Genomic DNA, 378 nt, shown 5'->3' with positions numbered 1-378 from the left:
TTATATAATAAATTACGCTGTGCGTATCTATGTGTGTAACAATTTTAGAGTTCGGATTCTAGAGTTAGGGTTAGGGTTAACAGTCTAGTTAGGGTTAGGGTTAGGGGATTAATACGATATACACCGTTACAGCGCTAACTGTTTTCAACTGAATAGACGTCAGTGATTAGTAGAAATTATCGAAATAAAACAATTTTTTACATGAAATAAATTCGAATACAAAAATTTTTTCTGTTCTATAACAAAATAAATAAGTATACGAAGTTTGAAAGTCTTTCGGTACCAAAAACACTACATAAAACATAAATGAAAACTGGTGCCCCCGTTTTGAAATAGATCCCGTCCATGTTCCATACTGGCACAAGTTGGATGGTTTGA

The sequence above is a fragment of the Octopus bimaculoides genome, chromosome 4 (genome assembly GCF_001194135.2).
Source record: "Octopus bimaculoides isolate UCB-OBI-ISO-001 chromosome 4, ASM119413v2, whole genome shotgun sequence".
Taxonomy (NCBI): domain Eukaryota; kingdom Metazoa; phylum Mollusca; class Cephalopoda; order Octopoda; family Octopodidae; genus Octopus; species Octopus bimaculoides.
The sequence above is the reverse complement of the archived record's forward strand: the minus strand, read 5'-3'. Positions refer to the sequence as shown.